The sequence below is a fragment of the Macaca nemestrina genome, chromosome 4 (genome assembly GCF_043159975.1).
Source record: "Macaca nemestrina isolate mMacNem1 chromosome 4, mMacNem.hap1, whole genome shotgun sequence".
Taxonomy (NCBI): Eukaryota; Metazoa; Chordata; class Mammalia; order Primates; family Cercopithecidae; genus Macaca; species Macaca nemestrina.
Genome location: NC_092128.1, coordinates 46,876,592 through 46,897,230, shown reverse-complemented (window position 1 = coordinate 46,897,230; position 20,639 = coordinate 46,876,592). Strand labels below are relative to the sequence as shown.

Sequence of the window (20,639 nt, the reverse complement as noted above, 5' to 3'; positions counted from 1 at the left end):
CACAAACTCCACATAGTCTCTTTTCCCATCACTGATATTTGTGACACCATGGGATCTGCTGACTCATGTCACTCATGCAGGAGGGTTGCATGCATTGCAGCCTGGACCTGCTGCAGACCCCTTTCCTGTTTTGCAGCTCTCAAATCCAGCAGCTTTTCACCTCTTTCAGTATATGGACTGTAGAAATATTTCTAGCCATAGAATATGATGCCTCCAGTTCCCAAAGAGATCCACTAGGCATAGTGTGTCTTTCTTTGTGGTCAGAAGTAAAACATGCAGTAATTTGTCTTTTCCTTAGGAGGGGGTGCCCATATGCCCCTGACCACTGGACCATAACATTTTAATGGATACAGCTGGCTCCTGTACACTCAAAGAGTTTGTCTCCCACCACCCATGTCTTACCAGCCCCCAGCATGCTAGTCACCTCTTGCTCACTTGGTCCTGTCAACATAATGCCTCATGTAATAAGTTAATATCTTGTTCTGTGGAATGTCGCAGAACAAGACTAGGAGCTCTATGTGGGAGTAGTGCCAACTGCCAATTATGTCCATCTGAGTTGTTCAGTTGGTGACAGGGGAGCTAATCACAGGGTGGTTCATGAGCACAGTAGACCAGATCTCTTCATAGTACATCATGATAGAGGGAAGACATTTACACAGCTCTGGGGCAAAATTGAAAAATATGTAGTATCGCCCATCCAATGTGAATGTGAATCATTTCTAATTCCCTTTCTTGACTGTGATAAAAAGGAATGTATTCATCAAATTAGTGACCACATGCCGTATGTCTAATACCATATACTTTATCTAGCAAAGATATCATATATCTTACTCCATTTTCTGTTGATATAACTGAATACCTAAGACTGGGTAATTTATAAATAAAATAAATTTATTTATTATGGTTTTAGAGACTGGGAAATCCAAGAACATGGCACTGGCATCTGGTGAGGACCTTCTTGCTGGGTTACAATATGACTGAAGGCATCACATAGTGAGGGCAAGAGCATGCATGCCAGCTCAGGCCTCTCTGCCTCTTCTTAGAAGGCCCATCATGAGGGCCCCACCCCAATGAACTTGAATCCTAATTATCTCCCAAAGGATCCACCTCCAATCAACATATGAATTTGAAGATTAAGTTTCCAACATATGAAATTTGGGAAACACATTCAAACCGTAGTACTATATATTGCCTGATGGCTATAACTGGTGACACTACTTAGTTGTGTTTGTTGTAGTCTATAGCAGGAGTCAGTAAACCCAAGCCCGAAGGCCAAGTCCAATCCTCTACCCATTTTTGTAAGCAAAATGTTATTAGAACACAGTCACAGGCTGGGTGCACTAGCTCACGCCTGTAATCCCAGCACTTTAGGAGGCTGAGGCGGTGGATCGCCTGAGGTTGGGAGTTCCAGACCAGCCTGACCAACATAGAGAAACTCTGTCTCTACTAAAAATACAACATGAGCTGGGTGTGGTGGTGCATGCCTGTAATCCCTGCTACTTGGGAGGCTGAGGCAGGAGAATTGCTTGAACCTATGAGGTGGAGGTTGCAGTGAGCCAAGACCGTGCCATTGCATTCCAGCCTGGGCAACAAGAGCAAACAAAACTCCATCTCAAAAAAAACAAAAACATAAACAAAAACAAAAAACACAACCACATTTACAAATTATCCATTCTTGTGATGGTTAATGCTGAGTGCCAACTTGCCTGAAGGATACAAAGTATTGATCCTGGGTGTGTCTGTGAGGGTGTTGCCAAAGGAGATTAATATTTGAGTCAGTGGGCTGGGAAAGGCAGACCCACCCTTAATCTGGGTGGACACAATCTAATCAGCTGCCAGCACAGCTAGAATATAAGCAAGCAGAAAAATGTGAAAAGAGAGACTGGCCTATATATATATATATAATATATATATATATATTCCATTAGTTCTGTCCCTCTAGAAAACCCTAATACAATGCTACAACAACAGACTTTAATAGCTGCAACAGGAAACTCTATGACTTGCAAAATTTAACATATTTACCATCTGGCCCTTTATGAAAAAAGCTTGCTGACTCTGGATTTATAGTAATCCCCCAAGATCAATTTGGTTTCTCAGGGTCTAGATTGGCAAATTAAAGGGAGATATTTTAGGAATCACTGTGTCTACATCTTTTTGATCCTTAAGATTGGCATTAATTTCTGCTTTTTCTCACAATATCACTATTTTAGAGTGGCGGGTCGGGGGGGGTGGGTGGGCAGGAGAGGTTCAGAGTCTTTTACTTGGTCTTTCCTGCTATAATAGCCTACTCTTACCTCACAGACCAAGAGCTCTATGTGGGAGTTGCACCAACTGTCAATTATGTCCATTTTAATTGTACAGTTGGTGACAGTGGAACTGATCACAGGGTGATTCACAGACACAGTAGACCATTAAACCAGAACTTGGTTAAAATTGTATTTATTACCTAGTTCCCAAATACCTTCACTGTAACAAGAGTGTTATGGTGATGCTTCAGGTCTCTAGGTATCGATGTCTACTCAGATTTTGTTTCCAGCAGTCTGCAAAATATCTAGATATTCCCCTTTTCCCATTGCAGTTATCCGAGTAAATATCATATGAAGAAGAGGGAGAGGCTTCTGAATTGTCTTCTGGGGTGGGAGGATGAAAGGTACTTTCATAATTGTTAACCAAAAAGTGACTGAGGCAACTCAATTGATTTAGAGGTTTATTTTGGCAAGGTTTAGGATGTGCCCAGGAAAAAGAGACACAAGTCACAGTAGAATCCTGTCTCCTGTGCTTTTCCCAAAGAGGGTTTTGAGGACTTCAATATTTAAAGGGGAAAGAGTGAGCAGGAGGGGAAGAAGGAAAGGAAAAAAGGAGGGGAGTGGGTAGGCAACGAGGCAAGTGGTGACATTCTTCTGAGGCTCTAATTAGCATTCAGTGAATCTACATTTTATGTGCAAAGGAAAAAGTGGAGGGAAACGTCAATTATGCATTGGTCTTGTGCTTAGTAGATCTACATTTTACATAAAAGAAAGTAAGCATGTGAAATTACAGCTATCTATTTGGGAACAAAAGTAAAGCAGTTTTTATGTCATTCAGTTTGTAAGCTTAACTTTCCCTTTGGCACAGTGAATTTGGGGTCCCAAGATTTTATTTTCTTTTCACATGATGTAGGTGAGCAACATCTGTAGTCAATGGGCTTAGTAAGTTCTGAGGAATCTGGAGAATCAACCCTTCTGAACTTATTCCTTGGCTTTTCCACCCTTCTTGAGCAAATGAGAGCTTCTGTGTATGCATCTACAGAAGCCCTCTGGCTTTCACACCTGGCTTCCAAAAGCTTATTACTCAGCCCTTAAATGTTCATTATGTTTCTGTACAGCATCACTGGCACTTAGCAGTCACCATCCCATACCCTTATGCTTGCAGCTGCTCTTTTCTCCATACACTGCAAATGCCCAAAATCACTCCAGCTAGTTCATTCCCTTCCATCAGTACACCTTCCAAATTCACAAAGTTTTAACAACTGGAGTGCCACCTTGCTCCGGGGCTATGTGTGTTCCTCCTGCTACCAGTCCTCATGGCCACCCAGAGGCAACTGATGACTGCTCAACAACCTTATCTTATTGCCCATTTTCTTGGGCCACTCCTGGTACCAACTCACATAGCTTAGAGTCTGTGGAAGCAAATGCTGAGATGGAGTTTGAAGTGCAAGGTATTTATGAAGAATCAACACCTGTGAAGGGAAGAAGACGGCAAGGATTGGGCAAAGGAAGAAGTTGAACTGCAGTACAGGCTGAAAGTAGCCTTGGCCAATTTGGCAGGAAGCTATAGAGGGAGTGTTTTGTGCCAAGCCAGAATGAATGTGCTTACACACCTTCAGTGGGCTTCATCATAGAACGTAGGCTGCTCTGGAAAGGAAGAGGCCTCTGAGGTAGCTCACTGCACACCCCATCTCACCCACTCCCAGCTGGGAAGTCAGTCCTTCTTTGAAAGGGATTTAGGCCACCTACCTTTGTGTCTGTAACTGAAACACAGGTTTAGCTGCTTGCTATTTGCAGAGTCCAATTAACAAGAGTGAGGTCTGGTGTGATGTTTTTATTCCAAAGCTAGCTTAGGGTGAAGAAGTACAGACTTCCTGCCTTAAGGGTACCACTTTGCTTTTGGAGCAGAAAGCAGGCACTTTTTTTTTTTTTTTTTTGAAACGGAGTCTCGCTCTGTCGCACAGGCTGGAGTGCAGTGGCCGGATCTCAGCTCCGCCTCCCGGGTTTATGCCATTCTCCTGCCTCAGCCTCCCGAGTAGCTGGGACTACAAGTGCCCGCCACCTCGCCCGGCTAGTTTTTTGTATTTTTTTTAGTAGAGACGGGGTTTCACCGTGTTAGCCAGGATGGTCTCGATCTCCTGACCTCGTGATCAACCCGTCTCGGCCTCAGAAAGTGCTGGGATTACAGGCTTGAGCCACCGCGCCCGGCTGAAAGCAGGCACTTTTAAAAGAGGGTGTAGCATGAATGACAAGCAGCAGAGGAAGCATCAGGTGAGGGTCCACAAAACTTGCTTTAGTGCCTCATCTACCAGGTGATCAAGCTGGGGAGCATTGGTGTCCTTGTGGGCAGAACAAGGTTGTAAATGTGGCTGAAACTCTCCAAGTAGGAAATAATTTCGTAGCAGGCATACTTTGCATTGTAGATTGACTGTCATCTCTTGAGGCAACCTCCAGGTGAGTGACAGCTCCACTCTGGAACTTCTAAGCACATAGTTAGATGAACTTGCCCTGTAGAGAGTGTCTGGTGAAAGGGAGGTAAAATATTATAATTGTATTACTAAAGGGCTAAATAGGAAGTGGGGAACAGAGAGAAATGGAGAAAAAAGAAAAGAGAAAAAAATGTTTTTAAAACCCAACATTTTCTTTTGTTTAGAAAAATGGGGGTACTTTGTTACATGTATACCCCAACCCTTTCCTCAGTGTTGAGAAATCATGTAAAGAACTTGAGTTATTTTGAAATTGTTTTGGCTTGCTTACCTGTGCTTCTTGAATGTGATGCTCCTCAAAGTCTTTGAGTAAAAAATCATAAGGGCTGGGGAATTAAGGAGGGATCAGTGGTTTAGAATTTAGGCCACAATAGTATATGGGAGCGGGAAGGGACACTGCCCAGGGAGGGCATTGCACACTTGAAATAAAACCTGGTTAGGAAGGAGAGAGAATAAAGGGAAATAGGAGGGCCCAGTAGTCAGACTTTGCATATATTACAAGACTGCCTTCTGTTCAAAAAAACAGGGGAAAACAAGTGTGAATGAAAATGAAGAGCAATTGGAACCTTCAAACTTTGCTGATGGAAATGTGAAATGGCAAAGTCACGTTGGAAAATAGTCTGGCAGTACTTCAAAACACTAAACGTAAAGTTGCCACATGACCCAGCAATTCCACTCTTAGATATATAACCCACCAGAAATGAAAACATATGTCCACACAAAAACTTGTGCATGAATGTTTATAGTAGCATTATTCATAATAACCAAAAAGTGGAAACAATCCAAACGTTCATCAATTGATGAACGGATAAACAATATGTAATATATTTGTACAATAGAATATTATTTGGCAATAAAAAGAAAGGAAGTGCTAATACATACTACAATATGGATGAATGAAAACATCACACACTAATTGAAGAAAGACCAAATGTCATATGATTCTATTTATATGAAGTGTCCAGAATAGGGAATCTATAGAAACAGAAAGCAGATTAGTGGTTTCCAGGATCTGGACAAATGGGAAGTAACTGCTAATAAGATTTCTTTTTGGGGTGATGAAAATGTTCCAAAATTCATTGTGGTGATAGTTGCACAATTCTGTGAATATACTATAAACCCATTGAATTGTGTACTTTTAAGTGGGGGAATCATATGGCATGTGAGTTATTTCTCAATAACACTGTTAAAATAATAAAATATTTCATTTACAAAATTACATTGATCCTGACCAGAATTATCCCTGAGAAATGTTGCTAGTTATGAGAAAGTGGTATATTTTCTATTTTTTTTAGATTTGGACTTCTAAAATTTCTCTTCCAATATTTGGAATTCCTTTTAGGTGAACACTGGGAATTGAGCAAGCTGTTGTGCTTGATCAGCCCTATTCCACTATAGCCCTATAGCTATAGCAGGAGTTTTCCTGCTCACCCGCTTCTAGCCTTTAATAGAAAATAATCTATCAATCCAAACCTTTACATTATGTCTAGGGGCCATTACCCCCTTATTTACAGCAGTCTGCGCTCTGACACAAAATGATATTTAAAAAATCGTAGCATTCTCCACCTCAAGTCAGCTGGGCCTTATAATAGTCACAATCGGCATGAATCAACCACATCTAGCATTCCCTCACATCTGCACCCATGCCATTTTTAAAGCTATATTATTTATATGTTCAGGCTCCATCAGCCATAACCTCAATGACAAACAAGACATCCAAAAAATAGCAGGACTATTCAACACTTGACCCTTCACTTCCTCCCCCCTTACTATTGGTAGCCTTGCACTTAAAGGTATGCCTTTCCTCACATGCTTTTACTCTAAAGACCTTATTATCAAAACCACAAATACATCATACACCAACACCTGAGCCCTTTCTTAGTGTCACCTCCTTTACAGCTGTCTACAGTACCTGTATTATTTTCTTCGCTCTCATAGGATAACCTCGCTTCACAACTCTGATTATTATTAACAAAAATAATCCCTTCCTAATTAACTCAATTAAGCGCCTAACACTCAGCAGTATCTTCGCTGGGTTCCTCATCACCAACAGCATTATTCCTGCTTCATCCCCCCAAACAACTATACCACTCCACTTAAAGCTCAAAGCCCTAGGTGTACCCACTTTAGGCCTCTTACTAGCAATGGAGCTTAATCTCATAACTAATAACCTCAAACTAAAGTACCCATTACAGACATTCAGCTTCTCCAATATACTAGGTTTTTATTCAGCCACAATTCACCGTTCAACCCCCAACTCAAGCCTGTTCACAAATCAAAATGTGGCTTCACTTCTACTAGACCTAATTTGTTTTGTTTGTTTGTTTGTTTTGAGATAGAGTCTCGCTCTGTCCCCCAGACTGGAGTGCAGTGGCGCGATCACGGCTCACTGCAAGCTCCGCCTGCCGGGTTCAGGCCATTCTACCGCCTCAGCCTCCCGACTAGCTGGGACTACAGGCGCCCGCCACAGCGCCTGGCTAATTTTCTGTATTTTTAGTAGAGACAGGGTTTCACAGTGGACTGGATCTCCTGACCTTGTGATCCACCCACCTCGGCCTCCCAAAGTGCTGGGATTACAGGCGTGAGCCACCGCGCCCGGCCTACTAGACCTAATTTGACTAGAAAAGTCTATACTGAAGACCATCTCACAAATCCAAGTTTCAGCCTCCATTACTGTATCTACTCAAAAAGGCCTAATTAAACTCCACTTTCTCTCTTTTTTTATCCCATCCCTTCTAATGCTACTATTAATTATCTAATCTATTACCCCAAGTAATTTCAATTGCAACGTAAATACTAACAAATAATGATCAACTAGCAACTACCACTAATCAATACCCATAACTGTACAAGGCAGCCACACCCACAGAATCCTCACACAATAACCCCACCCCCTCACCCTCAAAAATTATCCAACTCTCTACCTATCCTCAAAGTCTTTGAGTAAAAATCATAAGGGCTGGGGAATTAAGGAGGGATCAGTCAATAATAATATTATTTGAGCACATAGGAAAACCCAAACCAGCCATCTAAGACAGATGGAGATGAATACATACAGCTATACAATAAAACTTTCTCTAAAGAGAATTACTAGGGGGAGAAAAATTTCAAGTCTCTGAAGAGAAGGTAATTAATCCAACTATTTCAATGAACTTGAGTTTCTCCTTACTACAATGTTTCTGGAATATTTATGTGGTTGTAACCTTGACAGTGTGGTCAGCTATTTATAATATAGCAGCAAGGGTCTGATACAAAATTCTAATACTCTAAAAGTACATCATTAAAATGCTTTATATGGAGTAAGAATTTACTCAAAAATTATCCAACTCTCTACACTTTAAAATCAGTCGTGATCACCACCCCACTATACTCAACTATTCACCAAACCAACATCAACTCTATTAATAATCCTAATAGTAAAGCCCCTCAAATGTCTATACTTGACCCTCTTGTTTCAGGGTATTCCTCAATAGCCATCGCTGCAGTATAACCTAAAACAGCCATCATATGACCCAAATACATCAAAAAGACTATTAACCCCATGAAAGCCCCACCAAAATTCAACACAATACCACAACCCACAGCACCACTAATAATTAACCCTAGGCTTCCATAAATAGGAGAAAGTTTAGAAGAAAAACCTACAGACTCTATAATCAAGAGAACACTTAATAAAAATAAGCATGTACCATTATTCCCACATGGACTATAACCATGACCAATGATATGAAAAACCACCGTTGTACTTCAACTATAAGAATACTAATGACCAATACGTGCAAAAGACACCCGCTAATAAAAATTATTAACTATTCAGTCATTGATCTTCCCATAGCATCCAACATTTCTACATGATGAAACTTTGGCTCACTTCTTGGTGCCTGCCTAATTCTCCAGATCATCACAGGATTATTTTTGGCCATGCACTATTCATCAGACACCTCAACTGCCTTCTCTTCAGTCACTCATACCAGCTGAGATGTAAACTATGGATGAATGGTCTGCTATTTTCATGCTAATTGCACTTCAGTATTTTTCATCTGCCTCTTCTTACACGTTGGCCGAGGGTTATACCACGGGTCATTTCTATTCCTAGAAACCTGAAATATTGGCATTATTCTCCTATTCACAACTATAGCAACAGCATTCATAGGTTACATGCTCCCATGAGGCCAAATATCATTCTGAGGTGCTACAGTAATTACAAATCTACTATCAGCCATCCCATATATTGGAACTGACTTTGTACAATGAATCTGAGGTGAATTTTCATTTGACAAAGCCACCCTTACACGATTTTTTGCCTTCCATTTCATCTTACCTTTCATCATTACAGCTCTAGCAACTGTTCACCTTTTATTCTTGCATGAAACAGAATCTAACAGCCCTTCAGGGGTTTCATCAGACCCTGACAAAATCACTTCCCCCGCTCCACTATACAACCAAAGATGTTCTAGGTTTAATTTTTCTCCTCCTCCTTCTAATACTTCTAGTACTATTTTTGCTCGACTTCCCGAGCAACCCAGATAATTACACTTTAGCCAACTCAATACCCCACTCCACATTAAGCCAGAGTGGTACTTTTTGTTTGAATATGCAATCTTAGGATCTATCCCTAACAAATTAGGAGGCATACTGGCCCTCGTATATTCCATTCTCATTCTAGCAATTATTCCAGTACTTCACATGTCTAAACAACAAAGCATAATAAGTCATTAAGTCAATGCCTATTCTGAATCCTAGTGGTTGACCTGCTTACACTCACATGAATCGGAGGGCAGTCAGTCAAATATCCTTTCACTGCCGTTGGACAGACAGTATCTATCATGTACTTCTCTACCATTCTCACCCTTATACCACTCACTACCCTAATTGAAAATAAACTTCTTAAATGAAAATGTCCTTGTAGTACAATTCAATAATCTGGTTTTATAAACCAGAAATGGAGAATCCCCTCCCCAGGGTAACTCAGGGAGAAAGCATTCCTGCTTCACCGTCAACAGACAAAGCTGAAATTCTAATTAAACTACTCCCTGAATTTTTTCACAGCACACACTTTAACTACTATATCAGTATTAACCAACTAGCACTAATTGATTAGTGGTATCTGAGAGATGTTTGTGGCTATGGCTGTGACATTGATAGCTGAGCTTCCCATGGATATGAGGAAACTCCTAATTATTGTTGCCAAGGAATCTGCAGCTTCTTGACACCACAGATGTATGGTATAGTCCCCCATCTATCCATCCGTCTGTCTGTTCATCTGTTTATCCACTTGTCTACCCATCCACCCATCCACCCACCCCTCCATTCCTCCATTCCTCTCTATCCTTCCACCCACTCATCCATCCATCCATCCAGTTAACATCTACCAGTAAGTACCTACTGTACATTAGACCTTGTGGAATTGCTGGAGACACAATGGAAAACACAATAGTCATCATCTTATCCTTAAGCTTGTAGTACAGTGGTGAGGCAGTCAAATAAAAAGGCCATGGTTACACAATGTGATTTACATGCTAGGAGAGGTGAGCATAGGGGTTATGAAGAACATAGGTCTCCCTTGATAAGTCAATCCACTCAGTGCTCACTTCATCCAGTCCTCTTTCTACAGTTGACCTTCAGTTTTCTTTCTTTTTTCTCTCTCCCTTGTAACCACTTTCCCTTATTGAGTTAGCTTTAAGATATATCCCTTTAGTGAGTAATCAGAATTTCAAATTCTTACTCTATATAAAGCATTTTAATGATGTACTTTTAGGGTATTAGAATTTTGTATCAAACCCTTGCTGCTATATTATAAATAGATGACCACACTGTCAAGGTTACAACCACATAAATATTCCAGAAACATTGTAGCAAGGAGAAACTCAAGTTCATTGAAAGAATTGGATTAATTACCTTCTCTTCAGAGACTTGAAATTTTTCTCCCCCTAGTAACTCTCTTTAGAGAAAGTTTTATTGTATAACTATATGCATTCATCTCTATCTGTCTTAGATGACTGGTTTGGGTTTTCCTATGTGCTCTTAGCAGTTCCGTGAAATTGTTTGCTATTGCATCTTCAGTTCTATTATGATTTGAGATATTTTGAAGGAAGAGTTAGTTTGTTGCTGACTGCATTATGCTGACCACATCCTCACCCATGTCAATTTACTTCAGAGTTCCTTTTTTTTTAAAACCACATTATCAATCTTTGTAATAATAGGTTTTTAGGTATTACAGATGCTTTTTCATAATTTATTTTATTTTGATTTACATAGTCTCTCAATTTAAAAGAAGACAATGGTATTCATACTTCAGGAAGACCTGGGCAAGTTCTGAGAGTTTGAGTCCTTTGAGTAGAACACTGAAGGACATATGCTACTTCTAGTTTGCTTTATAATTTATAAGCACTGACATTTTTATTTTATTTTTTAGAGACAGCATTTTGCCACGTTGCCCAGGTTGGTCTCAAACCCCTGAGCTCAAGTGATCCACCCACCTTGGCCTCCCAAAGTGCTGGAATTACAAGTGTGAACCACTGTGCCTAGCCCAAAATTTTTGAAATTTAAGAAAAGCTGTATAGATCTAAATATTTCTTTGAGAGACGGAGAGAAAGGCAATTGAGTGCTAGTGATCTATATGATGAAACTAAAGTATTTTGTAATAAGTTCTGCAGTGAAGACCCCATTATAAAGTTTGAACATGATATGTAAATTTTATGGTTTGTTTCTAATCTAAATGTTACTTTGAAAAGTTATGGACAAGTCCAGTTGTTTTTGCCTCAGCAGAGCAGTTTCCTCAAATTGAAACTAATTAAGAAAAAACACCTAAAAATTTTAATTACTCAAGAAATATCATCTAATTTGGTATTACTATCTACAGGAGTCAAATTATGTGAAAATCTTGCTTATAACTACATAATTAGTGATTTTATTGAAATGAGGACAAGAAAAAATAACATATGGAAAAAATATAAAATACACTGTGAATTAAATGTCTTTATTTACTGCTCTTCTCAACATCTCTGGACTATCAATGGACCACCCAGACATGCACAATTATAATTAATAATTTATAATTTATAATTATTAATTATAAATTATATTAATAATTTAATTTTATAAAATTAATAATTTAATTTTATCATGTTTGATATTTTGCCAAATTTTACATTTTATACTTATCTTTTTTCTATTTTGTCATTAAGAAAGTTTTTCAAAGAGGAGAAGAGAACATATTTTAATTAACTGTTTGTTGGCTTGATTTATAACTTTTATTATTTATTTTCTGTAGAGATGGGGTTTCACCATGTTGGCCAGGCTGTTCTTGAACTCCTGGCCTGAAATTGTAGCAGGACGAGCTGTGGACAAAATCCCTCGGACACCGAGATAGTGAAGGGAGTGGCTTTAATCAGCTGGTAGCATCGCCAGGCTAGAGTCTTAAAATCCGAGCTCTTCAGGTGCTCAACTTCTGTCCCTTTTAAGGGCTCACAACTCTAAGGGGGTCCACGTGAGAGGGTCGTTATCAATTAAGCAAGCCAGGGAGTACGTGACAGGGGCTGCAAGCACCGGTGGTCAGAGTGAAACAGAACAGAATGGAAGGTTTCACAATGTCCTTCCATACAATGTCTAGAATCTACAGATAACATCAGCTGCTAGGTCAGGGGTCGAATTTTAACTACCAGGCTTAGGTCAGGCAGGCCCAGGCCTGGTTTCAGGTCTGGTTCCTAGGCACCAGGCTACCTACCTTTAGTTTCACTTCTCTTTCCTTTTCTGAGTATAAAACAATATAAAACAATATGAGAGGGTCTCTCTCTCTTCCCTCATTTCCCCCCTTTGAGACTCTCACTTTTTATTAGTGGTAGTTCTCACTCTTATTTTCGCTATTTATGTCTTCTTGTGCAACAGATTGATAGTGATTCATATAGTACACTTGTGCTGAAGCATTTTGGTGAACTAAGGTAGCGATGAGGCTTTTTATCATTTGAAGAAGTACAGGTTGCAAACAAGGGAACAGTAAGCAGTTTCCTATTACTATTATAACTCCTATTATAAGAGTTTTAAGTCTTTCTAGTGCTGGGAACCAATTTCTAAACATGGCCTTAGGATCAAATCCATGCCACACTTGCAAGGGCACATGTGCCAGTTTTGTTATATCTTTAACTATGTCTTCAACTACTTGCCCCTTATCATCTATGTGTAGACAGCAATTAGTAAGGTTAAATTTTTCACAAACCCTTCCTTCAGCTGCTAGCAAGTAGCTGAGAGCTAGTCTATTTTGATAGATAGCGTTCCTCATCTGAGTTTCTTGCTGGGCTGTTCAGAACAGTCAAGCCTTGACCGGTTTTATTAGTGATGATTTCTAAAATAGCTTGCAACTGTATGATCAGTTGCACATGTAAATAGGGGTCTGGTATCCCCATGAGCCGTCTTGGGCCTAAGTAGCAGGCCTATAATATTGTATGATTCTCTTAGGAGGCTATTCATTATTTTTCAGGTTTTTTTATAGCTATGTTTTCTTTTTGCAGGAAGCATAGACAGGGAAGCTCAGAAGCTCACCTGTTTTTATGGGCAGTAGGAAGAAAGATGGTTTAATAGTGCCAATAACACAACTACTTGTCCACTGGTCAGGCAGCTTAGCATAGGTTCTATGTCCACATATCCAGTATAGCCTCGTGGGTACCGTCTAGTCCTGGTGGGATTCTGGGTGGACTTAAATGGTCTGCAACTTCGGAAATTTACTGAATGGATTTTTATCTGTGTGGCTTGAACTCCACCATGTAACTGTTTTTGTGGTACTATTATGCAGTTTTTGTCCTAGGAAACTAAGTCATCCTACAGAATGAGTGAATTCTTTCCTTTTTCTAGCTATGCAACATCATCCAATAATTGAGACTTTTAGAACCTAGAAATGATCAGGGTGATTCTTTAGGGTCGGGAATTCATCAGGAACTGGGTCTGTAGGCACTAATTCTCGGGCTTCTTATGGCCATTGATCTCCTATTACAGTTCTTTCACAAACATAACATTTAGAGACTGGGCTACATAGCTTGGATAGAATAGCATTATACAAACAAGTTTCTTTTAGAGTCTTGGTACACTTATAATAACCATAAAATAATAGGACTGTAGCAATCTTTTGTCCTACCTCAGTGACCTGAGGTATATCCTGGGAACAGTCCTCAGTCTGAGGAAGGTCAGTTGAAGTCCTTACTGTACAAGTCCAAATTTTAAGGAAAATGAGTCCTGCGATGAGTTTCCTCATGCTTTGGCTGCTCCCATCCACGTACAGCTCCCAGTCTACTGATGTTTAAGGGTGGTCTCGGAGGTTGGGCCCACCAGAATAAACTGAGTCCAATACCTCTACACAATTATGTTTAACTGGGCTCTCTGATACCAGGAGTAAGGTGGCAGGGTTTAGGGTGCTGCAAACTTCAATGGTTATGCAGGAATTTTCACAGAGAAAGCTTTGGTATCTAGTTAGTCTAGCATTCATTAGCTAATGATGTCCTTTGGTATTTATTAAAGTCACCACAGCATGGGGGGACTTTATGTTTAGGTTTTGCCTAAGAGTTAGCTTGTCTGCTTCTTGTGCTAACAGGGACTTTGCTGCCAGGGCCCTTAGACATGGGGGCCAACCTTTGGAAACCCCATCTAGTTGTTTTGAGAGAGAGGCCACTGGTCTTGGCCAAGGCCCTATAGTCTGGGTTAAAACTCCAACTGCCATTTTTTTTTTCTTTTTGACATGTAGAGTGTAAAAAGTCTTGTCAGGTCAGGTAGCCCCAGGGCTGGGGCCAACCTGAGTTTTTCTTTTAACTCATGAAAAGCTTGTTGCTGTTGGTTGTAATAGATGTAGTTTATCTAATTTACATTCTTATTAACTGTCACCCACTAAAATCTTGACTTAAATCCTGTAGCTATTTGATTTCAAGCTTTAAATTGATCTGGTATTCCTCATGGGACTCCAATTGCGTCTAAATGAATGTGAGAGTTGAAAGACCTATAAGGGGCTTCTCTCACTTTACAATGTCTTATTTTTCCTCCCTCTGGTTGATGAAATGCCAGGGTGAAAGGGATAGCCAATTGGACTAAAGTATAAGTGCCACTCCAGTTATTCGGCAGAGTGCCCAGTAAAGGTCCACCACAATACCACCACACATCCTCTTGGGGATGAACAAGGGCTGACTGATTGATAAGCTCTTGAAAATTCTTAAGCTCATCACATCCCTTCAGGTCTACAAGGAATGCTAAGTTTCCTCCCTGTCGTGAGAGACATGAAGTGAAATTAGTGTTGGGATATGGAGGCTGGATGGCCCTCGGGGGTTGACCTGCAGGGTGCTGGACTTTGGGATATAGCAGAGAGAGCTTGGCAAGACTTATTACTCCAGGCTGTAGAATCCTGGAAAAGAGCTCTACTATGCAGCCCATGCCTGGTTGACTGGAGGACCACCTTAGTGGAAGGGGGACAATCAGGGCCTCTGGCCTGCCATGTGCATGAGCATAACAATTGCTTTTGTTTAACGTGCAGATGGAATGTTTGATCCATTTCAACCAGGCATTTGCATCTTGCTATGCTGTCTTAATTGCCAAAATTTGTTTTAAGTTTTTAACTTTTATGATCTTCTAGTAAAATGAATGTTTCTTTTAGCACCTATTTTTATTAGTTTTTAAACCAAAGAAAGCCAAATACCATTTTACATTTAACAATGCTTTTTGTATGATTTTTATACTAGATAAGCTAAATTTTATCTTTATATTAGTGTGTTATTAATGTTAAACTTAATTTTAATAAAACCTTATAGACATATTTATCTAATTTTTAATGTTTGACCATAAGGTAAGATTTTATAGACTCTTTTTAACATTTTATAATTTTTGTTAAAGAGCAGGTTGGTGCTTTAAGAAAAATCTGTTGCATTTTTACTTTAATGTCCAGTTCACAGAAAAATTGGATGGTACCTTTTTAACTTTAGCTAATATGTTTACACACAGAATTTTCTTTACAATTAATGTTTTAAAACTTGCTTAAACTTTCAAAACAAAATTTTTTTTTAAACTTTCAATGTAGGTAAAAATCCACATTCTTATGCCTCCTTATAATCCTTTTACCAAAGGTATATTTTACTTTCCTTATACAACTTGCACATAAACTGTTTCTTCAATAGTACTCCTCCACTGTCAGCAAATGTGGACTCCATGTTTTCCACTGCTGCTCCAAATCACAACCTCCCTCAACTCCTGTGCCTGTTGCTGCTCCTCCTGCTTGGCTGCTCTTTCTACTTTCTTTCTTCCTTCTCCGAGGCTTCACCTACATTTAGTGTGGGTATCATCAGGCCAACCAGGTGAGTGCTGTGAGATGAGCCATCACAGGCAGAGGACTCCTAACAGGATGTAAGTCAGGACTTTTCTCTTTTCAGCTCAAAATGCTCCTAGGAGTCCTCATTTCACTCAGAGCAAAAGCCAAAGTCCTTTCAGGCCCTGTGAGGCCCCACATGACTTGATTCTCCTCTTTACCTCATTCTCCATGGCTCACTCTCTCTTGCTCACTCTGATTCTGGCACATCAGCCTCCCTGTCACTCCTTGCCAAGCCAGCCATGCTCCCAGCCGAGGGCCTTTGCACTCACTGTCCCTTCTGCCTGGAACGCTCTTCCTCTCGGTACCACATGACTCACAGTCTCACCTCTTTCAAGTCTGCTCAAATGCAGCACTTCCACAGTGAAACCTCTGGCCACCCTATTTGTTACTGCAAGCCACTCTATCCCCCTCTGTCCTCCTCTTCCCTACTTTATTTTTCTCCCCAGCAGGGATTTTCATCTCTTTCATGCACTGATGAATCCCTAACACCTTCATCAGTGTTGGGCAAATAGTCAGTGGACATTAATAGCTCAGGAGTGAATTCTTTGTATCTTTTAGAATCATGGGATCCTCACATGGGCTAAGCTATTTTCACCAGGATTTGGTCTCTGCACAGTCTTTTTAGTATCACTATATTGCTGGGTTTTACATCTGTTTGAGGTAACAGATTGTTAAGGATCCCTCCTGGGCCAGGAAGCTGAAGGTATAATATGGAGAAGTCCCCAGTGTGAAGGCCCATGAGGGGCAGTCACGCTGGGCCAGGGAGAAGTTGAGAGAAGTAGCAACCACTTCCAGGAGACTTGGATTAGTCTACATAAGAGCTTCAAGAAGTCTCTGTTCTACCTACCCCAAAGTCAGCCCCAATCTAGGCACCAAGTCCCATATGCTAATACTGGTACCTCCCATAGGAGAGCCCCATAGCTTCATCAACAGGAACAGCTCACCCAATTTCCCTGAGGGTGGGAGGCCTTGATATAGACAGTCATCAGAATGGAGTCATCTTAGCATCTGCACCTTAAAGAGAAGTCTACCTAACTAGGGGTGCAGTGGTTGAAACTCAAAGACCTAGACTAGCCACCCACTCCCTTCTTTATGCCCAGACCTGGGGGCAGGATATTTTTCCTGGTCTACTGTTCTACAACCTGGGGGTGGAGGTGGGGGTCGTCTGAGTAGAAACGGCAGGGGGCATGGCAGATGCTCTTCTCTGTGTCATTCTCCCAGGCCTGGCAGAGCAATCTCTCGACACAGTTGCAGGAAGGCATGAATTGCTGAGCCAGGTCTGACCTGGCTGCCCTCAGGAAGCCCTCTGACAGGGACCCGTCAGCTAAGCTGGCAACACGTGGTGCACCTGGCATTGTTCTTTTGCGATTCTACTTCTTGACTTCAAAAAGCATGTTTTAAGATTGGTTAAACCCAGTATCCAGTGTCTGGATGATTGTAAGGGACTCAGTGGGGATGGCTCCTTTTCCTGTTTAGTTTTTTAAAACCCTGGCCTCTGAAAAATCTTCGTTCTCTGTGTGTGTGCACTTAGCAAGCCTCCCAGTCCTTTGCCATCTTTATCAATCAAAAGTCTCTGGTACACTACAGGTGAGATTAGTACTGTTGGCCCAAGAAAGACCTTGGAACACTTTTGTCCTTCCTAACCAGAGTCACCTGACTCAAGCCCCATGGGCCATTTCCCTGACATAAGATTCCAAGGTAGGGGTTTACTAACATTTCACTAATACTTCTCAGTTTGTGCTTATAGCTAAGAGAAAAAAAGCTCTAATAATTTCAACCATTAATCAAAAAGAATAAAAAGATAGCAATATGGATTCATATACATTAATATAGATATGAGCCATGAGACCTACCTGGGAAGGAGAACATTTCTAACATCATTTCGTTCCAGGACCTGACACCTGGAATTTGTCTTTCTGATTTTTTTTTCCTTTCTTTCTTTCTCTTTCTCTCTCTGATTTTCTGTCTCTCATAAAGTTTTTTTGTGATGGCTTTGCTAATGACATTTTATTGTTATTTTTATAAAGCAGAGGAATGTTTGTTTGCTAGTATTACTTGCCTATTACAAGTCCATTCAAATATATAGATACAATATTTTCTAAAATATTCTTAGATTGTGGTATATGTAAATTTTCTTTATGAACTTCTACTAAGGTTCATTGCTTCCTAACATTATTGTGCCTGTTGGTATAATCCAGTAGAGCAGGTGATATTTTTCTTTTATTAGTGCAGAAAACGTAACCAAAGTTATAATTAAAGCATTTGGTTGAACAGTAAATGAAATATATCACATAACAACCTCATACTTAGATATTACTAATTGTAATTCAATATAATTAACACTTTCCAAATTATCCATTATTATTTATTTGCACCAAAAAAAAAGCATGCTCTGAGGCTCTTTGCTATCTGCCTAGGCATTTAGTGTCGATGATAAAACGATGCCAAATTCTACAGTAATAAATATATATATATGTATGTATATATGTATACACATACACACATTTAATTTCCTTTGACAGATTTTCTCCCTGTATGAGGCAAATTTTCCAACTTATCAATTAAAACCTGTTAGTGAAACTGCTCATGAAGTATGCGTAATGCTCTGAGGTTTAATAATACACCCAGAATAAGCAGTTTCTGGGAAGCTGCATGGCTGCTGGAGCATAACTATTACTACAAGGTTGTTATTATTTGATTAGCTCACTACAGAGGAGAGGAGTCTTCTGAGATTTTGCCATGGATCACTGTATGCATTTAATAGCTTCTCTCCTTAGTTACAGGAGTAAACCAGCAGTAAACTCCAGAGGCTCAACTCAGGGATGTTGCTATCTTATGCTCTTAGGAAGCATATCAGGTGTGATTAACCCCTTCTGAGCTGGTTAAAAGCAAATCTTCACAGCCTAATTTAGAAAAAGAATTTTTTTGCCCACTTATTGATGATCTCAGAAACAACTCTTAAATATGCAAAAGAAATATAATCAGTTTCTTGAATAGTTAGAAAACTGGTTAATAAGTCACTTTTAGTGACAGGTCTCTGACATTACAAGCAATCCCTCTCTTGTTGTTTTTTGCTTTAGACCCAGACCTAGATGCACCTGAAATGCCAAGGAAGAGGAACCACTGGATGACTGAGGAAGGCATGAAGAAAGATGCATCTTTAAACTAGACCTTCAGGATGGAACAGACTTTTTAAGAAATAACACTTACACTCAATTGCTTTAATTATATAAAGCAACCATAGAACATTTGAAAAATGTCAATAAGAATAAAGCTGTAAAGATTCAAGGATTTAAACTCTTTGGTAACTGTCTTTATAAATAATATTGTAATAAACATCCTTGTGCATAAATTTTGAGTGTCTCTAGAGATAAATTCTGATTGATCAGAATCAGAGATAAATTCTGAATTTCTTAGGATAAATTCTGAGAGCTGAAATATTTGGGTCTAACACTTCTGAAACTTTATTGCTAAATTGCCCTCCAAAGGGGTCTTACTAATTTGTCTGCATATGTGCCACTTACAAATGTCCAAAGTCTCTGTATGATCAGACAGAAGTGGGGAGAGATTAGTGTTGCTCTTTAAATAGTCCCACCGAAAGCCATGTTCAGATATACAATGCTACAGTTTCTCCAGCCTCTTATAGAGCAACTATTTGGGAATTTTTAATAGTCAAATTATGTGCCACACAAGAACTCCTTTTTTACACTGCTATTAACCTCTGGGATTCTTTTTCTTGTTCTTGATAGTGGTGTTAGTTTTACTTAATTTTGCCAAAACTTTGGTCAAAACCTTATTCAACACCCACTAGCATGGCTATTAAGAAAAAATACAGATAATAACAAGCATTGCTGAGAATGTGGAAAAACTGGAGCCCTCATACATTGCCTATGGGAATGTAACATGATACCACTACTTTGGAAAACAGTTTAGCAGTTCCTCAAAAAGTTAAACTTAGAGTTCGCATATGACCCAGCAAGTCTGCTCCTAGATATATACCCAAGAGAACTGAGGATTCAAAACATGTCCACACAAAAATGTGTGCACAAATGTTCATAACAGCATTATTCATAATAGCCACAAAGTAAAAACAACTCAATGACCATCAACTGATGAACTGATTTAAAAAAAAGTATGGTACATCCATACTTTATTTGGTACAAAAAAGAATAAAATACTTCGTTACCTGGTACAAAAAAGAGTAAAATACTAAGCCAGGCATGGTCATCCCAGCACTTTGGGAGTCTAGGCAGACGGGTCACTTGAGGTCAGGAGTTCCAGACGAGCCTGGTCAACATGGCAAAACCCTGTCTCTACTAAAAATACAAAAATTAGCCAGGCATGGTGGTGGTTTGCACCTGTAATCTCAGCTACTTGGGAGGCTGAGGCACGAGAATCACTTGAACCTGGGAGGCAGAGATTGCAGTGAACTGAGATCATGCCACGGCACTCCAGCCTGGGCGACCAAAAAAAAAAAAATCTGACACATGCTACAACATGGATGAATCTCAAAAACATTACGCTAAGTGAAAGAATTCAGTCACAAAAGGCCACACATGGCATGACTCC

The 20,639-nt window shown here is 39.9% G+C and overlaps 1 long non-coding RNA gene across 1 annotated transcript in view; it reads right to left on the bottom strand.

The window, feature by feature from the left end:
• Positions 1 to 2,544: 2,544 nt before the first annotated feature.
• LOC105475267 (uncharacterized) overlaps positions 2,545 to 20,639 on the bottom strand; it is a 40,468-nt gene continuing 22,373 nt past the window's right edge. Inside the window, exon 3 of the long non-coding RNA XR_011622032.1 lies at positions 2,545 to 4,770. This is a non-coding gene — a long non-coding RNA (uncharacterized lncRNA). The remainder of the gene's footprint in view (positions 4,771 to 20,639) is intronic.